This window comes from Coptis chinensis, chromosome 2, assembly GCF_015680905.1.
Source record: "Coptis chinensis isolate HL-2020 chromosome 2, ASM1568090v1, whole genome shotgun sequence".
Lineage (NCBI taxonomy): Eukaryota > Viridiplantae > Streptophyta > Magnoliopsida > Ranunculales > Ranunculaceae > Coptis > Coptis chinensis.
In genome coordinates, this window is record NC_141457.1 from 94,906,105 (window position 1) to 94,929,351 (window position 23,247).

The 23,247-nt window shown below is 41.0% G+C and overlaps 1 pseudogene; it reads left to right on the forward strand.

The window, feature by feature from the left end:
• The first annotated feature begins 20,365 nt into the window (after nt 1-20,365).
• Nucleotides 20,366-22,086, forward strand: LOC147519214 (protein NUCLEAR FUSION DEFECTIVE 4-like; annotated as a pseudogene).
• Nucleotides 22,087-23,247: the final 1,161 nt, after the last annotated feature.

The window sequence follows — 23,247 nt, forward strand, 5'->3', positions numbered from 1 at the left end:
ATTGTATGCAATATATATATGGGCATAACAAATAAAGTTGAATCAATTTGAGGTGTAAAATTTAGTCATAGTTAAGGATTTCAAAAACCACATGACACAATAATTACGATATATTCTAATTAAATTTATGAATTTTATAATTTCTAATTTTAGCGGAATAACGAGATTCAGTTAAAACGAACGTTATCTTAAATAAATTATATAACTATTGATTTAGTTAAAATAGACGTTGGGCTTAAATAAATTATATACCAAACCAAAACAAATTACATGTGGAAAATTAAATTATATAAAAAATAACTTCACAAAATATATAATAGCAATTGGAAAAAAAAAAACCTCCCAATAATAACAAATATTTTCAAATATATATAATATTGCATGAAACTAACGTCAAAGAACAATTACCGAGAAATAGAAAACTAGATGCAAATGCATTGAACTAACCTCAAATAATATTTAACAGGAAATCGAAAATTGGATGCACATGCAAACATTAAACTAATAAACTAATCTTAAAAATTAATTAATGGACAATCAGAATATTGATACAACTGCATTAAACTAACCTCAAAAAATAATTAACGGAAAATCAAAACTTGGATGCAAATACATCAAACTAACACCAACAAATAATTGTTGGGAAATTGGAAACTGGATGCAAATGCATTGAACTAACCCTCAGAGATTAAATTACCGGGAAATCGGAAATTGGATGCAAATCAGATTGAACTAACCTAAAAAAAAATAACTAAATTGCAAAAACAATATTTTCAACCAAAAAACGATTTTCCTAAAACCCTTACATACAAAGAATAGTTTCCACACTAATCTCAGGTGAAGTTTAACATAACAAAGTTTCTTTCTAAAAAATGATAATGAAACTACGAAAGAACAAATGAAAAAAATGAATTGAGTTGCTTGAACATTTACTTTATGCATTTGTTAACCACACATGTGACTGAGAAAAAAGGAAAAAAAAAACTAATCATAAAATAAGTAATAGTGTACACCAAAAACAAATAAAATTGTATTATATGCACTATATATATGGGTCTAACAAATAAAGTTGAATCAATTTAAGGTCTAAAATTTAGTCATAGTTAAGAATTTCAAAAACCACAGACCACAATAATTACAACATATTCTAATTAAATTTATGAATTTTATAATTTCCAATTTTAGCGGAATAACGAGATTCAGTTAAAACGGACGTTGGCTTAAATAATTTATATAACTATTGATTTAGTTAAAGTAGATGTTGGGCTTAAATAAATTATATACCAAACCAAAACAAAACAAATTACATATGGAAAATTAAATTATACAAAAAATAACATCACAAAATATATAATAGCAACTGGAAAAAAAAAACCCCCCCAATAATAACAAATATTTTCAAATATATATAATATTGCATGAAACTAACGTCAAAGAACAATTAATGAGAAACAGAAAACTAGATGCAAATATATCGAACTAACCTCAAATAATATTTAAAGGAAAATCGGAAATTGGATGCACATGCAAGCATTAAACTAATCTTAAAAATTAATTAATGGACAATTAGAATATTGATACAACTGCATTAAACTAACCTCAAAGAATAAATAACGGGAAATCAAAACTTGAATGCACATACATCAAACTAACACCAACAAATAATTATCGGGAAATCGGAAACTGGATGCAAATGCATTGAACTAATCCTCAGAGATTAAATTACCGGGAAATCGGAAACTGGATGCAACTGTATTGAACTAACCTAAAAAAATAACTATAAATTGGAAACAGGATGCAAATGCGTGAAATTAATCTTTACAAATAATTAACGGGAAATCGGAAACTGGATGCAACTACACTAAACTAATTTCAAAAAATAAATTTGATGCAAATGCATTGAATTAACCTCAAGAAATAATTAACGGAAAATCAGAAATTGGATACAAATTCATTGAACTAACCTCAAACAATAATTAACGGGAAATTAGAAACTAGATGCAAATACAACCTCATCGAATAATAAACGAGAAATCGAAAACTGATCGGATGCAAATGTATTAAACTAATCTAAAAAAATGATTAACGGAAAATCGGAAACTAGATGCAAATGCATTTAACTCGAGCTCAAAGAATAATTAGCAGTAAATTGGAAATTGGATGCAAATGCATTAAACTACAGCAAAGAATAATTAACAAGAAATCGGAAACTGGATGCAACTGCATTGAACTAACCTCAAAAAATAAATAACAGAAAATCAGAAATTGGATACAAATGCATTGAACTAACCTCAAAATATAGTTGTGTTATATATTATGGGAATGTCTCGATAAGTATAATTTTGCATTTAAAACAGTGTTTATCTAATCTTTTTTCGTATAATTGGGAACACCTTGCTATTCAAGTAGCTTCAATATGAACTTTATCTTATTAGACAATTTCATAAAACTTCAATCAAACTTCTATTATTAAACAACAAATGAAGTTGAAGGGTTTTATCAATGACGAGTTATTTTTTTTAATAGAGAGTACGTGAGGTTTTCATGTTATAAGAAATTTGGATGAGTGAGCAATATAATATCTGTATATAATAGTTATGCATATATAGTTGAATATATTTTTCAGAATAATTAATATGACAGGACCCGTTCGTAGATAATCTTTGAAGATCCCACATAGTGAGTCAGGTATATAATTTAAAGAATAATTAATGGAAAATCAGAAACTGGATAATGTTTGATGATCCAATATAGTAAATCAAGCATAATTTATTTTTATGTTATGTTTGCAAGGACACTACATATGGATTAGTAGAAAGTTGGTATTACACACCACATTGGATAATTAAAAGGAAATCGAAAACTGGATTCAAATACATTGAACTGAGCTTAAAGAGTAATTAACGGGAAATTAAAAACTTTATGCAAATGCAATAAACTAAACTCAAAAAGTAATTAATTAGAAATCGGAAACTGGATGCAATCAGATAAACTAACGCCGAGAATAACTAATGGGAAATTAGAAATTGGATGCAAATACTTGAAAAATATTTAACTGTAAATTGGAAACGGTATGCAAAAATGCATCAAACAAACCTCAAATAATAATTAACGATAAATTAGAAACTGGATGCAAATGCATTGAACTAACCTCAAAATATAATTAATAGGAAATCAAAAACCAAATGCAACTGCATTGAACTAACCTCATAGAATAATTGACGGGAAATCAGAAACTACATGCAAATACATTAAAATAACCTCAAAGAATAGTTAACGCGAAATCAGAAATCGGATGAAATTGCATCGAACTAATTAAAATCTCAAAGCATAAATAATCATATATAAATCATAAACTAGATGCAGATGTATTGAACTAATTAACCTTAAAGAATTATAAATGAAAAATCGAAAGTTGTATGCAAATATAATGAACTAATCTAAAGACTAATTAACGAATATAGAAATATAAAAAAATGGATGCAAATGCACTGAATTAACCTCAATTAATAATTAACGGGAAATCATAAATTTGATGCAACTGCATTGAACAAACCTCAAAAAATAATTAACGGGAAATCGAAAACTTGCTGCAAATGCATTAAACTAACCTCGACAAATAATTAATGGAAAATCATAAATTGGATGCAACTGCATTGAACTAACCTCAAAGAATAATTAACGGAAAATAGAAAATTGGATGTAACTGCATTAAACTAAAATCATATATTAACTAACAGGCCGGGAAATCAGAAATTGGATGCAATATCCTTGATGAATATTTAACGGAAAATCAGAAACTGGATGCAAATGCATTAAAATAACCTTAAAGAATAGTTAACTAGAAATCGAAAACCGGATGTAACTACATCGAACTACCCTCAGAGCATAAATAACCGGAAATTGATTGGAAACTAGATGCTAACTAACTTCGAAAAGTAATTAACGAGAAATCAGAAACTAGATACAGATGTATTAAACTAACCTTAAAGAGTAATTAACGGAAAATTGGAACCTTAATGCAAATGCAATTAACTAATCTCAAAGAGTCATTAACGAAACATTGAAAACTAGATGGAACTGCACTGAATTAATTTTAATGAATAACTAACGGAAAATCGTAAACTTGGTGCAACTGCACTAAACTAACCTTAAATAATAATTAACGGGAAATCAAAAACTTGATACAACTACATTGAATTAACCTCAAAAAATAATTAATAGAAAATCGGAAACTAGATCCAACTACATACATTGAACTAGCCTCAAAGAATAATTAACGTAAAATTAGAAACTTGATGCAAATACATTGAACTAACCTCGAAATATAGTTGTATTATATATAGGGAGAATATAATATCTCGACAAGTATAATTTTGCATTTTAAGTAGTACTTATTATAATTATTTTATTATGATTGAGAATGTTTTGCTATTTAAGTAGCTTCAATATCATCTTCGCCACATTGAGAATTCTCACAAAATTTCAATCAAACTTCTATTATTAAACATAACAATCAAAATAAATCGACGGGTTTTACCAAGATTTTGTGCTTTCGTTTGATAGAGAGTGGTGCAAAAAATTTAAACAAGTGATTAATATAATTTTCATATCTCATAGCTATGAATAGTTGCTAATATTTTTTAGAATAATTTAATATAACGACACCCGTTCGTAGGACGGGTTCGGAAGCTAGTTGTTATATATATGAGAAATTGGTTAGTACAGTTTAACCTTTGTCCATTCTAAAAATTCTAGAGAATTCATATAATCAAAGTTTTGAATCAATTATACAATTATGAAAATTAGACAGAAAATCCATTTCAATACAAAAATTCATAAACACTAATTCGTTTAGTATGTACCCTAAACTATGTGATGGAACATACCCAACAACCTAAATTCTGCTATTTAATTTTCTGACGCACTTTCTTGTAAAATTCACATCAAATAGAATATAAACTGGAATTAGTCAAGACCAATTGGAAATGAAAGATGATTCAGAGAACTAAAATTGTTTAGTTTTGTCGAAAAACTAGCTACATCATCTAATTAGTCGAATTCAAGTCACAAGTCAGTACTTGTGCAGAATTCTGCAAACATATCATCGTTCCAAACGACAATGAAAATTTTAAAACAAATAACAAACATTCATAATTAAATATGAAACTTTTATAAAATAATAATGAAGCAAACAAGATAAAAATCACAAAAAATGATATATATATATATATATATATATATATATATATATATATATATATATATATATATATATATATATATATATATATATATATATATATATATTTTTTGATATATATATGTTTAATCACCTGAAATTGAATTTGCAAAAAAATACCAATGCTTCCTTTTCTCCAACCCCTTTTATTCTTTTTCCCCTTCTTTTTATTTCTTTCAATCAAAGGAGGCTAGGGTTTTGTTTTTGAATAATAAGTTTTTTTTTTACAGAGAAAATTCGCAGGTATTGTTTATTCAATGTTTTAAGTCTGTTAAAGTTAACCTATGGGCATCAAATGGGTCTAAAAACACCCAAGGTCCATACCTATATGAGTGAGTACATTTTAACAATGTTTTCAAGCCCAAAAATGATTCTAAAATACCCACAAAAGTTTTAACAAACAAATTCAAGTAAAAACAGTTTTGAAAAATCAACAAGCTAGACTTCATAATATAATAGTTATTTTTAATTCAAATAATGTAATTTATGTTGTTTAAAAAATGGGTTTGTTATAACTATGTTCATGTACCGGGTTATCACTGAATGTTATCACTGAATTTAACAGGGGTAACAAGAAACTGATTTTGGTGTCCTTCCAAGTGTAGTTCTCAATTGATGTGGTTGGAAGCCATGAATGAAACTTGGTAGTTGTTGAGTCTTCATTATGAGGTAGCACAGCCTTCACTCTCCCAGATGCTTTCCGAATCTCAACGGGAGTTTCCAAGAGTACTGATCTGCAATCCGCCACAAGATTTGAGGAATTTGGCCTTTGAAACATTTTTTATCAGGTCCCATGAAAAGTTATTAGAGAGAATTTAAGAAAAAAGCTATTAGCAGACACTAGTTTGAGAATGCTGAACTAGCAATTTTAAAAGAAAATAAAATTTAGATCATCACTGTCAATACTTTTGTAGCGACCCAGTTTATGAGGGCCGAGGGTCTGTCGGATAAGGGAGCCGGGAAGAGGACGGGGTGTGGGATGACGGACAGGCTATTCAAGACAGTGGGCATGGAAGCCAAGTATGGAGGCCGAGAACAGAGGACCGATAGTGGAGAGCCGCGGCGCGGAAGGCTAGTTGACATGGAATTGAACCATCTGGACACGTGCCTAGCAGGAGGAAGGGCGAAACCCTAACGTCGTACGAGAACTTAACACATGGCACTCCAGAGACCGTAAGATGAGTGGACAGATGGAGGGCCCAAGGGAGAGGAGGGGGATTATAAATATAATAGTAGAGGAGGAGAAGAGATAGGTCACAACATTTGGCGCCGTCTGTGGGGAGAGAAAAGAAAGAGAGAGTAAGAAAAAATAGTGAGATGGTAACAAAAAGAAGAGTGGGGCGACCAAAAAAGGACGATCGATGAGATGGACGTGGAGTCAACAAGGAGCCGAAGGGGAGGAGCGGGATAGGGAAGAGACAATAATGTCCGAGTCGAGGAAACAAGGTTGTTGCATGAGGAAATATCGAGGTTGAGGGAGGAAAATGAGGGGGTTAAGAAGCGGAAAGAGAAACAATAGAGGAGTCGGAAAGGGAGGTGTCTAGAGTAGGAAAGAGGAGGAAGGGGGGAATCTTGAAAAGAACAAACGGGGTGGGCCTCACTAAGGAACAAGTCGGGGAAATGATAACCAGCCGATCGAAGGCTAGCTTGGGACGTACTCAAGGGGAGCAGGAGGTAACGGCGAAGTCGTGGTGGCGGGTTGAATCGCAACCCAATCGGCAGATTTGATATGGAAGTCGGAAGTGCCGAAGAGGTTCAACCAGCCAAGGTTTGAGAGGTATGATGGAACGGGGAGACCCAATGACCACATTCATCATTTCCGCAGCAGATGCCATTGTGGCGGAGAGCCGCTGATATAGCAGAACTAAGATGTATGATGTTCCCGGCAAGCTTAAAAGGGGAGCATCCGATTGGTATTACAGGTTACCTTCTAAGAGTATTAATAACTTCCAGGAGTTGGAGCAGGCGTTCATTGATCACTTCATACACCAAAAGAAGCGTGTGGTGGACATCGCAGCCTTGTTCAACGTAAAGGCGAGGGTCCGCGAATCGAGAGATTTCTTGTGTAGATTCAAGGCGGAGACTTTGAAAGTGGAAAATCTAGATGAAAGGACGGCGGTGATAGCTTTCGAGAGAGGGTTGCGCCCGGGAACCAGGGTACATGAATCGGTAGCAAAGAATGAGATAGCAACACTACAGGACTTGTATCCGAGGGTGGAAAAGTACATCAGGTATGAGGACACCATGCAGAAGGAGGTGAGAAGGCCAGGAAAGGCGGTGTTATCGTTGGACAAAGCGGAGGGGCGTCGGCAATATGAACCCTCTGACAAAGGGGGCAGCGGGTATCGAAGGTATTCATCATGTCCGGTAGGGGCCGAAAGAGGCTAGAGGGAGGGTCGGTGACAAAAAGCCTTATCGCGAGGAAAGAGCAAGTGCCACTGAATAAGTCGTTGAGTGAAATACTACCGTTGATTCAGAATTTGCAGGGGTATGAGGGTCCGCGGACCAAGCCAGTGGAGGTACAAGGCGCACCTTATTGTGCTTTATCATCAAATACACAATCACGAAGACGAACGGCGCTATCGCTTAAGGTGGTTAATTCAGAGGATGATATCAAAGGGATTATTGAAGGAGTTTGTAGCGGAAGGGGAAAAAGGGGAGCAGGCGCCTACCCAGGGGAGGATACTGGGAATGATCAACGTGATCTTCAGTGGAGAGATATTGAGCCACAATGCACACCGCGATAGGATAAGGCGAAATGCAAAGCATACGCCAGCAAGTACATGAGATGCAACGAGGCAGTCGCGGACTGATTACGGGGTCGCAAAAGGAAGGAAGAGCATAACGTTCACCGACGCGGACCTCTGAGCCATCGACTCCCGCGATGAGGACGCCATTGGTGGTCACGATGACTATAGGAAATTACATAGTAAAGAGGGTGTTGGTGGATTCGCGGCGATCTTTGTAGATTTACTATTTAGAGGGCAATGGAAGAAATGAACATAGAAAGGAAGAACCGAGACCCTCACCAACAAATTTTGTATGGGTTTAACGGAGCATGATCGGAACCCTTGGGGAGCTCTTGCTCCCCAAACTGATCGCGGGACCTGTTACGGTGTTTTCAAGGTTTAAGGTGGTGGATGCCGACTTCAAGATCATAACGCCATCCCGGGGAGGAGATGGATTCACGAGATGAAAGCGGTTCCTCCACTTACTACCAAGTGATCCGGTCCCCTACCTACCGGGTATACGAGGTCCGCGGGATCGGTGTCGGCAAAAAATAGCCACCGAGTACGGTGAAGAGATTGATCCGCCGGGTCGGGAAGAAACCTCGCGGTCCGGGAAGAGCGGCATAGCAATTACATTACCGTCGGGAGGGATCGGGCGGAGTTAGTAGAAGGACGTAAGACCTTGGATGAGATAGAGGTAGTAAACTTGGGGAGAACGGTGAAGAGAAGTTCACATCGATGGGGTCCAGTTTTGTCCGAGGAATGGAAGGGCAAATTAGTACGATTCTTATCCGCTAACCAAGATGTATTTGCTGGATGATCGAGGAAGTCACGGATTTGGACCGAGTTCGCATGTCATAAGTTACATATGAGGGGGACGCCAAACCAGCAAGACGAAGATGCGAGGGATTAGACCGAGGTATCGCCCGAAGAAATTAGCGAAGAGAGGTCGCGAGGTTGAAAGGGGGCAGGTATAATACGAGAGGTGTCCTTTACCGAATTTGTCAAATGTGGTAGCGGTACCTAAGAAGAATGGTAAGGTGCGGATGTCGCGCCGACTTCACGGACGTGAATTCAGAGTGTCCCAAAGATAGCTACCCCATGCCGAGAAAAGCAGACGACGTGGATAGAACCGCAGGGTTTAAAGTGTTTTCTTTCATGGACGCCAGCAACGGGATATAACCGAGGTGGCCATGTATGGGCCGGATCAGAAAAAAAGAGCGACCGTGGTGGAAGGTGGGGACGATTGTTACACAAGAATGTCGCTTGGATTGAAGAACGCCGGGCCACATTTCAAATGCTAGGGGAAAAATGTTCGAAAGCAAGATCCGAAAGGGGATTGAGATTTACATAGACGACATGGTGGAGAAGAGCATGTCGGAGGAAGAGCATCTAGAGGGTTTGAAAGAGACATTTAGAATACTGCGGTTGTACAATTTAAAACTTAATCCAGAGAAATGTACGTTCGGCATCACTACGGGGAAGTTCCTGGGATACATAGTTACTCACCGGGAATAGAAGCCAACCCCGAAGCAGATAAGGGGGCCTAGTGGAGATGCCGTCGCCTCGGGATGTCAAGGGAGGTCGCGAGAGACTTGCGGGGAAGGGTCAGCGGCTTTGAATAGATTCATCTCGGTCGCCGATAAGTGTAGGCGTTGATCGGTTCTTTGAGGAACACGCTGGATTTCGAATGGACCCCGGAGTCGCGAGAGGGCATTCCAAGAGTTAAAGAGTTATTTAGGTAAGGCCCCTATGCCGCCCGCCACGAACGAGGGAGAGAAGTTGTACTTATATTTGGGGTCACGAGTACGCCATTAGCTCGGTACTAGTCAGAATTGTGGGTAAATTGGAAAAGCCGGTGTACTTCCAAAGTAAAACACTGCTGGAAGCCGAGACCAGATATAGCAGAATAGAGAAATATGCCTTGGCATTGGTGTTCTCGGCCCTGAAGTTGAAACCGCATTTTGAGGGCGACTCAGAAGTGGTGGTGACCAATTTGCCGCTAAAGCAAGCATTGAAAGCTGAGAAGTCGGGAAGGATGCTGAAATGGGCAGTAATGTTGAGTTCTTACGAGATACAATATCAGATTAGAACAAATGGAAAAGCGCGCAGCGGTGGCGCGTAATTCTTAGCGAGTTTCCAAATGGAGGACCCACCCGGGAAACGATGGTCATGGAGCCGAAAGGATCATGGAACAGGATTGGTTGGACCCCAGGATCGGCGAATGGATGGAGAGTCTTCGCCGATAGGGTCGGCTACGCATAATTGCAGCTGGATAGAGGCGGTGTTCACGCCCCGAAAAACAAATGTAATAGAATTAACCATGAAGCCGGGTTCGCGGCATCAAATAACGGGCAGAGTAATGAGGCAGTAATAGCGGGCATGAGAATGGCGGCGAAAGTGGGGGTGAAAGAATTGATAGTGTATTCACTCAAATCTGGTGGTGTGTCGCAAACGGGAGGGTTTGTGGCGCCGGTGCCCACGCGATGGCAAAATATTTGGAAGTCTTTGCAAAAGAGGGTCCGGGTTTGTTTGGGCGGGCGTTAAGTTCATACACTTGGGTCGCGGTGAAAATAGACATGCCGACGCCCTAGCATACGTGGCGGCCGCAATCCCTAAATCGGAAGAGAGGGTGATAAAAGTAAAGCGATTGGAGAAGCCTAGCACGGAGGAGGGGGAAGAAAGAGTGGCGGAGATATGTCAGGCCGAGGAGGAAGAAGGGGGATGGATCGTACCCATCAAGAGTTTTTTGTCGGGGAACGTGGTGGAAGATAAAGGGGAGAAAGGAGACTGGAGCGGACGCCTCGAGATAATGCGGCTCATAGAGGGGAGCTATATCGGGCGAATTTCAGTGGGGCCTTTGTTGAAGTGTCTCGGGCGAGGTTAGCCATAGAAGTGTTAGCGAGTTGCATGAGGGAGATCAAGGGAGTCATTCAGCCGGCGTAACAACAAAGACACGCATCGATATCACAGGGCTACTTTTGGCCGCATGAAGAGGGACGCCGGGACTATGCTAAACGATGCGAGAAGTGCCGGTTCGCCGGATGATCTTTGCCACCGAACCATTACACGCGCGGTCAAGTCCGTGGCCTTCGCAATGTGGGTAATGGATATAGTGGGTCCACGCCTACATGGCTACGTGCAAAAGGAGATTCATGTTGGCGGCCACGATTATTTCACCAAATGGATTGAGGCAGTGGCCCCGCAACAGTCAAGGAAACTCACGCGGATCAAGTTCGGTGTGGGAGAATATCATCTGTAGATTTGGGTTGCCATATATTATCATAGCAGACAATGGAACCCAGTTCACCGGGTCCAAGGTGAAGGCGTTCTTGCAAGCATACAAGGTGAAGCAGGGGTTCTCGGCCCCATACAATCCAGAAGGCAATGGGCAGGCAGAGTCTTCCAACAAGGCCATTATGAACAATCTCAAAAGGAAGCTAGAGGATAAGAAAGGAGTGTGGGCAGATGAACTTAGTCATGTTCTATGGGCATACAGGACCACACCTCGAACATCAACAAGGGAAACTCCCTTCTCTTTGGCTTACGGGGTAGAGGCCGTGATTCCCACGGAAATGGTAGCAGCCACGACGGACAAGGGCGTGGAGACGGGGTGAACGAGGGCATACCGGGCAGCCGGATATGACCTTAGCGTAGAGAGAAGAGACGAGGGCGCCAAATCAGACTAGAGGAGTACCACCGCAGCCCCGCGCAGACGTTATAACAAGAGAGTCAAGCTGAGAGACAGTTCAGGGGTGGATGGATGCCGTGACGGACGGGTGACGCAGAGTACCAAGAGAGAGAATGATGGAAAGCTCGGGCCGAACTGGGAGGGGCCCTATACAGTGGTCGACGTAGGAGGAGCCGGTACTTACAAGCTAAGAACAGCGGAAGGAAAGGTGCTAGAAAAGCCATGGAATGTGAGAATGCTAAAAAAGTTTCATGTTTGAATGTAATGAAAGTCCAGAATGATACACTGGAGCTATTTGTAAATATATAATACAATGGCACTTTTGAGGAGTAAATTTCACCATCCTACATAAACTGCAACAGTCAGGCTAAACACAGGTGAGGGCAAGAGACGCCCGAGGACGAGAGGTCCACCTCAAGATAGAGCCGCGGGTTGGGGAGAGCCGTCCGCGGAAGAAAGGCATAAGCTGCACAGGGGGCAAAGAGAGAAGCCAACGGTAGGCGAAGCCACTCCAAAAAGAGGCTGCGGTGGGGATGAGCCTTCCGCGGTCGAATGGTTCAAATTGGGCCCACGGCAGGTCGAGCTGCCCCGATGGAACTCAGAGTCAACGAGTGACTCCAAAGGGAAAAGAGACATTCCCAAGCGAGAGGCGGGAATCACACATGGGGGCAAGAAGAGAGAAGGCCCCAGCGTAGATAAGGACGAAATAGAGGCAAGAAATGACGAACCGCAGCATGCCAGACAAAGCAACAATTAAAACTAAGAGATTATACATGTAATCGGAAAGAGTGAAACAGTTTCTAATCACACCAACATACGAATGAAAGGGAAAGAACAAATAAGATTAGGGGCACACTTAGTTGGAAGAGTAAGTTACAAAATAGCTAATACAATAACAGACAGCCAATGTGGGGCTAGTCTAAATTCTGCACCAGATCTTCGGCAAGGGGAGCTTGGTCGAGAGCACTCGAGTCGGGGCCCGGGAGGCGGCCTCGCAAACAGAGCCTTCAGGCAGCGGATTGAGGAGGGCAACGTCAACCGACCCCGAAACAAGCGGCTCTGCGGCAATGGGTACCGCGGTGGATGGATCTTCCGGCATGGGAGAGGGGGGCTTTTCGGGAAGGAGTCGGCCTTCTTTGAGTAAACGCACATGTTCCTCGGCAAGCTTCTTGGCCACCCGTTTGTCAGCTTGAGCCTTGAAGCTTACCCGCAGTTGCTCCATGTCCTGAGTGTGTTGCAGAAGGAGAGCGGCCGTATTTTCCTTATGCTGGAGAGCAAGGGCGTCCCGTTGTTTGCTTAGGCGGTCATTCACTCCGTCCATGAAGGCCTGGTGGGAAGCTTCAGCGGTCCTCAGTTCATCCTCAGCTCGGAGTTTGGCCATGTCCGCTGCTGACAACTCAGCTTGGAGGTGCTCACAGGTGGCCCTTAGTCCATTAGGGCCGCCGACCTCCTTCTCCAAGGATTCCACAGAACTCAGGGAAGAGAAGAGGCCACGGATCATATAGGCCATGTCCAGGCTCACCTAGCAAGGGAAGAGCAGTCAGAATAAGGGTCAAAACAGAAAGTGCAAAGTGGGCAAGAGAGACAGACCTTCTCCCAGCCGGCATACAAGGAGGTGCGATGCTGTTCGAAGGTCCCAGAATCAGCATAGGCCAAGTCACGAGGAAGATGGGAGCCGTAGAACATTGCTGAGGCCACAGCGGGGTTTTCTAGAGCAGAATCCTCTACATTGACCGAGCGGCCGCGCACCTTGAAGTGGGGGCGGAAAGTTTCTGGAGTCGCAGACCCAGGGAGAGAGCGAGCGGTTTCTTTGCCGGGCCGCTGTGGATGAGGAGAAGACGGAGGAGCCGCAGAAAGGCTTGCAGAAGGAGAAGACCTGCGGCGCTTGTGGGGGGGCTCTTCAGATGAGGGATCCGCGGACATGTGGGGAACAGCAGAGGCCGGGACAGTGCGGGAAGGAGGGACTTCAGTCACGTCATCGTCCGAGTCGCTGTCAAACAGCTTGATCTTGGAGACGTCCATAGGGGGAGGTGATGAGTCGGCTGGAGGGGAATTGGGGGGAATATATTGATCGTCCCACCAGTGTAAAGGGGAACGGAAAGAAGGAGATGTATATTGGCGGGGCCGAAGAAAGAAAGTCGCGGTGGACTTTCGACTATCTCCTCTAGAGCCCGAGCCGGGCTGGTTTGGTGGTTTTACGAGTGAAGCCGCGGCGGTGGGGTTTACTTTGGGACGGATGGGAGGCGGATAGTGAGGATGGAGAAGGACGAGGCTTTCGTTCTTTTGGGGGCGGAGGACGATAAAAGGGAGCTGAATATTTACCCAAGGTGTGCAAAGAGGGGTCAGTCAGTAAGGGGGTTCCATGAGAGGGATCTATGCCGAGGACTTCAGCTTGAGAAGAGCCCAAATTGCGGATTTGCTCAAAGATTGCAGACTTCAGGCCGACGTAAAATCGGGATTTGGAGTCGGACTTCCAACCTGCACAGGAGAGAAATAGAGACAAGGAGTGAGTCCGCAGTATAAGTCAACATAAGAAAGAGAGGCAGTAAAGCGAACTCACCACGAGGCAGGAAGGTGAGATGGTTGAGAGTCACTTCAGATGGAACCTCCGCGGACACGAAATTACCAGAGACATACAGGGGGTAGTGATGCCAAGTTTTGTCCGAGGTGGTGAGTTTGAGAATGAAGGACTGTTTACCGAGACGGACACAGAAAGAGTGGTACCCAACGCTCACATCTTTGGTACTTTTGCGTATGTAATAGTGAGAAATTATGTCGCGGAGGACTATTCGGGGCTCGTGGTGGAGGTTATAATAGTTCGCGGGCATACATGATCGCCAAAATTGCCGATACCCCGGCAAGGGGAATGTTGAAGTGGTTGCATACGTCGACATCTAGTCGAGACGATGGCGATCGCAAAGCCGATACAATTTTGGCCGGCAGGACCACGAGGCATCCCGGTTTGGGGAACCAGATGAGGGAAGTGAGTCCGCGTCACGCCGGCACGCTTTCGAGGAGGATGTCGTCTGATGCCATAGCCAACCCTAATCGCCTCAAATTAGGTCGACGGAGGCGTGGGGAGGCGGTGGAAAGCTTGAAAGGCCGCCTAGTGGTGGAGGGGGCCGGTGGGATCAGGCGGAGGAGAAGACTCCTCCGCATACGACCGCGAGGAAGTCGGACCGTCGGATTGGGAATCCGACATGGGAGGGAGCTAAGGAATATGAACGGTTTACGAAAAGAAATGCGAAAATTAAAGAGAGAAGATTACCAACCTGGTGCACCAATCCAGCAGCAGAGGCAAACGTTTGAGCGGGTGAGGTGTGTAGAATGGAGGAGTGGGAGGAAAGCTAGAAGAGGGATGGAGTTGACTGTAAAAAGGGGCAAAGTAAGCGGGAAGGAAAGTGGAAGGTTCAAAAATGGCGACTGGTAAGGAAGAAGTAGAAGGGTGAGAAAGGAATGAGAAGGAAAGAAGGAGTAAGTAGAAGTTGAAGCGTGGAGGGGGTAAAAGGGGAAAGAAATAGGATCGAAAATCAAGAAGCCGTCAGTTGAACCAGAGGAAAGGTGACACGTGGAGGAGCAAGAAACGAGGCGACACAAACCAAGCATGCGGGGGACACGTGCGTCAATAATAGAAAGGCGTGCAGCAGAAGTTACGGAAAAAGGCAGATGATTTGAGTTCTCGAGTCCACGAACATTCATGAGGTTCGCGAACTCGAGAGGGGGCATTGTAGCGACCCAGTTTATGAGGGCCGAGGGTCTGTCGGATAAGGGAGCCGGGAAGAGGACGGGGTGTGGGATGACGGACAGGCTATTCAAGACAGTGGGCATGGAAGCCAAGTATGGAGGCCGAGAACAGAGGACCGATAGTGGAGAGCCGCGGCGCGGAAGGCTAGTTGACATGGAATTGAACCATCTGGACACGTGCCTAGCAGGAGGAAGGGCGAAACCCTAACGTCGTACGAGAACTTAACACATGGCACTCCAGAGACCGTAAGATGAGTGGACAGATGGAGGGCCCAAGGGAGAGGAGGGGGATTATAAATAGAATAGTAGAGGAGGAGAAGAGATAGGTCACAACAACTTTGTTGGCAAGGAGAGCTCAAATTACTAACTTTGAGACGACCCTTCATTTCTAAAAGATAAATTTTGGGTTTAGAATTAGAATGAGAGGGAGAACTTTTTCCTTTTGTTTGTTATAAAAAATGAGTGCCACGTCGAAGAAAGTCCACGACATTCATTGGTTTTAGTTTTGACCAATTATTTTTATGCCACGTGGTACTACAAACTGAAAGAAATTTAATTACCATTTTTTCTACAGTTTATTGTGTTGGAGTTTAAAAAAAATAATAAAAAAAACAAAAAAACATGTTGGATGTAATATAATGGTTGCATAAAAAAGTTACCGACAGAACCTAAATTTAATTGCCATTTTTATATACCAAAATCTACGATGCGCCAACTGCACTATAATTGTGGTGCGCAGCCTTCTGAGCCACATGTATTGCCGAGGGTGATTCAAATGCGACGGTCGATGGTTGTATTAAATGAAGTTAGGAGACGAGAAAGACCGATAATAATTTTGTTATGTTGAAATAGTTAATGTAAATGTAAACCGAAATCTAATCAAAAATAAAATCTACGTACGTTGTAAATTACGTTTTCACCCTTTTTACTAAATGTCATTAAACTTACAAACTTACATAGCTAGTTACCAAAAAAAAACGTGGACCAGAAGTTTGTGCACCGGTGTACCCTGCACACTCTAGAAGCTCTATTTATATATAATTTACTATGTTGGAGTTCAAAATATTTTATAGGGGCAAAAACATCATAATAAAAGTGACCAAGAGATACATAAAAAAAACATTAAATCACTATTGCAGAACACAAAATTGTAGATGAGGCTTCAAAATTTTAAAGTAGTATAGATTTGTGGTAATATGAAGCTATACATTTGTGATATCAAGAGTGATCCTCCAAAGGCAAGTGAAGTGCACACATCCTATTATTTGTTAATAGGTGCAGGTAATCACTACTTAGTGGAATGGTCAGGGGAGTTCGTTGCTACAAGTTATTCAAAAAGAATCTCGAAAAAAGTTTTGCATTACTTATGTGCGTTCAATGTTTTCAAATTTGATTTTGCTTATAATAGATGGCAGCTCGTGGAAACTTAATTTCAGACAACATACTTTGTTCTTGGGTTTTAATACTTCGGTTTCAGTATTGACACTATCTGCTTCTTCACCCCTTCCTATTGCAGGTTTCAACTACTAGCTGAAACGCTACCGAACCCAACTCTAAAGAATGATGGCTTGCTACTATCCAAAGGTTATTATACTTTTTTTTTTATTCAACCCTCCTCATTCGGATGTTGGCCACCAGTTCCGCAGTTTTAGAGCTTGGCAAGAAGGGGTCAGAACTCAGAAGACACCAGGTCCAAATGATTAAATGCACAAAAGTTGAACGCAAATTTATTGAAAAAAAATGGTCCTATTAAAACTTTATCAAAGAAACTTTAAAAATATGTATTTGTAGTGAAGAAATCCAAATCTCAATCCTAAACATTTAAACCTCATACAAACCATGAGGTCAAATATATAAAACAAAACCAAAAATAAAATAAAATAAAATAAAATAAAATATATATATATATATATATATATATATATATATATATATATATATATATATATATATATATATATATATATATATATCGAGATAATCAAAAGATTGTAAAATGTTATGGATGTCAATGTGATGGTTGCTTGCTCAATCTAAAGAGTTTGTTTTTAGGAGATCGAGTGGGATTTGCTATTCAGAAATAACTAGTGGCGCAATTTGCAGCGCGCTTATCACCTCTCCAATGTAGTTTGTTTATATATCAATAAAATCCATTTTAAACAAAAACAAAAAAAAAAACAAATTAAATAACAAAAGAAAAGATGAAGAAACAACCCAAGGAGAAAATGGGGATCAAACAATCAATTAATTAGAAGACTCTCATGGACAATTACTTGCCAAAAAGGAGAATTCAAAAGTAAACAAACAAAAACAAGTGAAAACAAAAAGATAAAAAAACATTTTGTACTACTAACCATGAGGAAAAAATTCAAAACGTCGAGCCTACCATCAATTAACCCGGGCAAATAAAACAAGTTCAAATGATCTAAAAGAGGTCAATCCGATCTGATCTGAAGTCACCCTTAATGCACACTCAAAAGTCAAAGATTCGTTTGGACTTAAATTGATTACAACAAAAAAGAATATTATAATGTTTGATTGGGCAATGTAGATTTTATTGGCGGAACACTTCAGTTTAACAATTTACACTTGAATTAAACAAACAAAAGACAACTCTTTTATTAAATCTCTCAAATCATAAACATCAACACTCTAAAAACACAGCTCCCCCAAACCCTAACCATAAGCCATTTATTTATACTAACTCTAAAAACAATAAACCAATAGTAACACGACCATGTGTCACAAATAATAACTTGAAACAATTAAACTATTGGACTCTGGATCTATTGGGCTTGGACTCGAACTATGGGTGCCCGGCACACACCCATAAAATCAGAAGAAAACAAGGGCACACCCCTTGTCTTGGTAGCAACAACTTCAACATCTTCATGCTTTGCATCAATATTTCTTGTTGTTGTTTCTCATTACACACAATTGTAATCATTCCTGAATTTTCAAAACTAGTTAACTATTGATTCTTTTGTACAAAATGTTTTCGCTACATATGAGCATAAATGAATTTAGTGACTCTGGAAATATTTGCGTGTGTTGGCACACGAAGTTGACATAATCTTTTTTGAAAAGGCTTGATATCTTCTACATATCGTCATCATCCAAATTGATTGATATGTTCTCTAAGCCGTATAATCCAGCTGTTGAAACCTGCTGCGACCCAACCAGCTACTCATCATCGATAGACCTGAAAAAAGTTCGAACAACTTCATTTTAAGTTCAAGGTGCCTAAAATTATAACCTAAAAAGTAAGTAAGTAACAATAAAGCTACACACGGTCATAGTGGATTGCATATTTTGAAGGGAGTGGGGGAGAAGTGCACACACCTCCAACCATTTTGTACAGAGCTGACCACCATCCATCTTTGGGAATCTGTTACTGATTTAAAGTGTCTTTTATAACTTTGTCATGCTTGCCTTCCAACACACCTGGGTAATGACTAATGACTGCATCCTTTGTCTTCTGTTGGATGTTGTTCTCATCTTCAATCTCTAACTTTTGCAGGTCATTTTGTGAAGAAGTGAGGCTAGCACCAAGTGCAAACTGGGCAGCGGCTGCCCATCGTGAAGAAGCCAGCTGTCATCTCCTTTGCCCATCTTGCTGCATGGCATCTTCTACGTACCCAACTTGTTTTCTTCTTCTCTAAGTACTAAGCTCCGCAAGACCGCAAGTACTGAGCATTTGCTGATCCAGTGCCTTGATGAACCATCTTAGAGAATGCACTCGTTTCATTAAACAAGAGATGCCCAGGTGCATCAAATTCCAAAACCTGAAGAACAAGGGTTACATAATTTGGTAAAAACCTGTAGTACAAACTAAACTCACAAGAACTATAAATATATATGAAGTATAGTATAAACCTAATTATTCTCATTTATCTGTCTGCTGATTCAGAAAAGAGAGATTTTTATTTAATCACAACCATACAGTTTACGCAATACAAAGGCAAGGAAAACCGCATCTACAAACTCTCTCAGCTTATCCTTGTAATATGACATGGCATTCATATTCCTTTGCATTTTTAGTAAAATGTGGTAAATGAGCAGTGTTAGAGTTCTAGGAGGACATCTCCAGAGGGGCGGACCGAATATTTTAGGCAGTTTCTAATTTTTGTAAACCCCTAATTTTCATATATATCTATTGAAGTGATACAAGGCCAGAAGCAATTAGGCCGTATCCACTTTCCTCCAAACTTCTTCTCCATTAACACAATTACAATTTTACTAGTAGAAACAATGCTGAGGAGGCTTTTGCTAACCAGGTTTCAAGCCATTATGCATCACATATTCACATGCAAGTATTAACGACAAGTAGGAAACCATTAATTGGATGAGCAGTTAAGGTTAAAGCCATGATATCATACCTGACCAGCATGAAGCAGAAGAACCCGGTCACAGTTGAATATGGTATTTAGTCGATGTGCAATAATGAGCATGGTGCATGACTTGAATTCTTCCCTAATAGTTTTCTGAATATATAAGAGCATCGGTTCTCACATCAACAGCTGTCGTTGCCCAACACTGAAATTCTCTCCTGCCTCAGAGACCTTGACAACACAAAACATCAATGGTCGAATTAATATACGGTTTGGTTATAGTGACACTCATATCTCAGGATGAGATGATCAGATTTAATTCTGATAAAAACGCGAAATTTCGAACTATTTCGGAAACCAAAATGCGAAATATTTGATCATCTTCTTCTCCGCTAGAGAACGTTTACCAAACAATTAATCAATTTTCTGATTAACAAGAACATTATTCAGTTTCAGAGAGTTTCTCAATTTTCGATATAAGCTTCTTATAACTAGATCTCAGTTATGAACTCACAAGAAATTTTCAATCTAAGCTTCTTATAAATAGATCTCTTCGATCTAAGATTCTTATGAACACACAAGAAATTGATCTCAGCCATGTTAACAATCTCATCACGAACCCGAATCCCATCTTAACTTACTTGGTTTTTTTAAGGATCTTGGCTCTAATACTGGTGTTTTTTCTGGTCTAATTGCTGAAGTTACCCCTACGTGGTTTGTACTCTTAGTTGGTGCTGCTTGCTGTTACAGGAAAAATAGCCAAGCCTAAAGTTCGGCAAATGTGTTTGTATATCTGCATTGGTGCTAACTCTCAGAATTTTGCCAATACTGGTGTGCTTGTTACTTGTCTTTGGAATTTCCCGCAGGGTAGAGGTATTATGTTAGGACTCTTAAAGGGTTTTACTGTACAGATTTATCTTGCTGTTTATGGTAACGACTCAAAATCTCTTCTTCTACTTATTGCATGGTTCCCTGCCGCTTTATCGGTTGTGTTTGTGTATACTATTCGATCTATGAAAGTCGTTCGAAGGGACAATGAAGTGAAGGTGTTTTATAAATTTCTGTATGTAGCACTTGCAATAGCTTCCTTTAGTATGGTTGTTACTATACTGCAGAAATAGTTTGCTTTCACTCATGGTTGGTATGTCGCGAGTGCTTCTGTTGTGTGTTGCTTGCTCTTTGTTCTTCTAGTAATTGGAATTAAAGAAGAGTATTTGATCTGGATTGAAAAGAAGCTAGCTGATGCTATGCCACCTACTGGGGTTACAATAGAAAAGTTACCATTGGAAGAACCAAAATCATCGACATTGCCTCCATCAAGCTCCATTGGGATAGAAGAGAAAGCCACAACTTCATTCTTTGCCAATATTTTCAAAAAGCCAGATAGGGGTGAAGACTATGGCATCTTGCAAGCGCTATTTAGTATTGACATGTTACTTATTTTAATCGCGACCTTTTGTGGACTTGGAACTAACCTCACAGCAGTTGATAATTTGGGCCAGATCGGCAAGTCATTAGGCTATCCAACTCTTACCATAAGTACCTTTGTTTCACTTGTTAGCATTTGGAATTTCTGTGGAAGAGTGTTTGCTGGCTTTGTATCTGAAATCCTTCTTGAAAAATTTAGCTTTCCTCGCCCACTTATGATTGTCGCTGTACTTCTCTTATCCTGCGTTGGCCACTTGTTTATTGCCTTCCCTAACCTGGGCTCCATTTATGTTGCTTCTATCATAGTTGGCTTTTGTTATGGAGCACAACTGAGATCTGAGATCTTCGACTTGAAACACTATGCTACATTGTTCAATTGTGGGCAATTGGCGAGTCCTCTTGGGTCCTATGTGTTCAATGTGTTGGTAGCCAGGAGGCTTTATGACAAAGAGGCATTGAAACAACTCGCTCAAAAAGGTATGAGCAGGGATTCAGTGAAGGAACTAACTTGCAGGACAAGAGTGTTACAAACTACCATTTATTATACTGGCTGCAGTGGCATTCTTTGGCGCATTTTCTGTAGTGGCCCATTATATAACACAGGACTATGTCAAAGACAAAGGGGGGAGGCAGTGTAACCGGGTAGGCTGGGGAGTATGGGATCATGTCCGCAAACCCTAAAGAGTGGATGTGGCACAGGTACGGCTGCAAGATGGGCCGAGGGATGGAAGGAAGAGGGACGTTCTGGATGGGGGAGTCTCAATGAAGGAGCGAAGACCAAGTCAGCGGGACAAAGAAGGGAAGCAGTTTAATATGCTACCCCAGGGAGCAGGAGAACCGGGCCGTGGAACCCTAGGGGCAGACGTGGCCGAGGTACGGCTAACAGGAGGCCGTCAAATGAAGGGACAGATGGATAGTTAAACTGCTACCCCAGGAAGCAGGAGAACCGGGCTGCGGAACCCTAGGGAGACGTGGCCGAGGTACGGCTAACAGGAGGCCGTCAGATGAAGGGACAGATGGATAGTCCAGAAAGAGAGGGGAGGGGTATAAAAAAGAAGAGAAGGAAGACAAGAAGAGGAGGCAGCCATAGAGAGGAGAAAGGGGAGGGAAAAGAAAAGAGAGAAAAGAGGGAAGAAAGAGAGACAGAGAGTACTTCGTTGTTCTATTTGAGATTTCTTTGTGTTTTATTCCATTGGAGGTTTTTGGTTCTTACATTTGGCCACGTCTGTGGGGACGAGAAGCAAGAAAGAGATGGCACCTAAGAAACAGGTAGGGAGACCGAAGAGGAACCGATGCCTGAGGTAGTGGTTGGGGAAGAAGGAGACAGAAGAGAGGAACAAGAAGCGGAAGAGATGTGGCTCATGAGAGAAGAGATCGGGAGGCTAAGAGAGGAGAATGACGAATTAAGACGGGAAATGGAAAGGGAAGAGGAAGAGATGGGTGAAGAGTCAAGCGAGGATGCGGAAGAGGAAGAGAATAATGAGTCAAATCTTGGAAAAATCCGGTAACCGGTTTGGCCGGTTGGCGAGGTGCAAAAGAAATGATAAATAACGATAGGGAAGCTAACCGGCAACAGGCGAAGAGTTGTGGGGGAGCAGCTAGTCAGGTGACGGCCGGGCTGAATCGCAACCCATTGGCGGATGACATCTGGGCTTCGGAAGTCCCAAAGCATTTCAACTAGCCTAGATTCGAAAAGTACGATGGAAAAGGAGATCCGCCAGACCACATCCTTCATTTCCGGCAGCGGATGCCACTCGGCAAGAATCTAGATAGCCGAGGTCGGCAAAGCGGAAGAGACCTTTGAGTGAAGAAGTTTTTCAGGCTTGGGAACGCTTTTATCGATAAACTCAATCTATCCCGGCCGGTTATTAATGCCTCATCTTGCTTGGCATTTTCATTTGTTGAAGGAGCTTTCATAACTGCCCTTAGAAATGGTCATTGGATATTACTTGATGAAGTAAATTTGGCCCCACCAGAAACATTACAAAGACTTATGGGTGTTCTGGTGGGAGAGAATGGCTCTCTTTGTTTAACTGAACGAGGAGATGTTGATTATATAGAACGTCATCCGGCTTTCCGCTT